Raw genomic sequence first — 1,084 nt, 5'->3', positions numbered from 1 at the left:
TCTTGGAGGTCTTCTAGTCCAACCCCCGGCTCATGCAGGAAACCCTATGCCATTTCAGACATGTGGCTGCCCAGTCTCTTCTTAAAAACCTCCAGTGTTGGAGCATTCACAAGTTCTGGAGGCAAGCTGTTCCAGTGATTAATTGTTCTCACTGTCAGGAAATTTCTCCTTAGTTCTAGGTTGCTTCTCTCCTTGATTAGTGTCCACCCATTGCTCCTTGAAAGTTATGGACTCAAGACACCCTCCTCCTCCCCACCCCGAAAAAAATCAGGACACAAGGCCATCAGCTAGCATCCTGGGAACTGAAGGCCAATAGATCTGGTGAAGAACGAACAAGGAAAGGAAGAAAGTGACAAGGCCACCGTGGGGAAAAAGACTCTTCCTGCTACCATCACTAATGGACAAATTAAGGCATGGACCATCAACAGAAGGTCCTCTTTTCCTCCAACGATGGGCAGAGCTTTAGTGGACCATACCTCAATATCAATCAGCACGGAGTATAGTTCTTCGGTCGCCTGCTCAAAGTAGCTTTGGAGTTTGAGAACGTTGGCCGTCTTAACGGGAGGGAAACCGGAGAGTCCTTCTGTGGCCACGGATTTCATGGTCTCCAAATCCCCTTCAAGTTGAGAGCCAGGAGGGCAATGTCGTCCCTTTTCTTCTCCATTGTGGGCAGTTTACTTAACACCATCTGAAACAAAGGAGTGAGGGGAGGTATAAAAGCCCACTAATGCAGGGGTCTCCAACCTTGGCAACTTTTAAGACTTGTGGACTTCAACTCCCAGAATTCCCCAGCCAGCATAGTTTGGGAACTTTAAGACTTGGGGACTTCAACTCCCAGAATTCCCCAGCCAGCATAGTTCGGGAACTTTAAAGACTTGTGGGCTTCAACTCCCAGAATTCCCCAGCCAGCATAGCTTGGGAACTTTAAGACTTGTGGATTTCAACTCCCAGAATTCCCCAGCCAGCATAGTTTGGGAACTTTAAAGACTTGTGGGCTTCAACTCCCAGAATTCCCCAGCCAGCATAGCTTGGGAACTTTAAGACTTGGGGACTTCAACTCCCAGAATTCCCCAGCCAGCATAGT

The sequence above is a fragment of the Thamnophis elegans genome, chromosome 12 (assembly GCF_009769535.1).
Source record: "Thamnophis elegans isolate rThaEle1 chromosome 12, rThaEle1.pri, whole genome shotgun sequence".
Taxonomy (NCBI): domain Eukaryota; kingdom Metazoa; phylum Chordata; class Lepidosauria; order Squamata; family Colubridae; genus Thamnophis; species Thamnophis elegans.
This window is presented reverse-complemented; position numbering follows the sequence as displayed.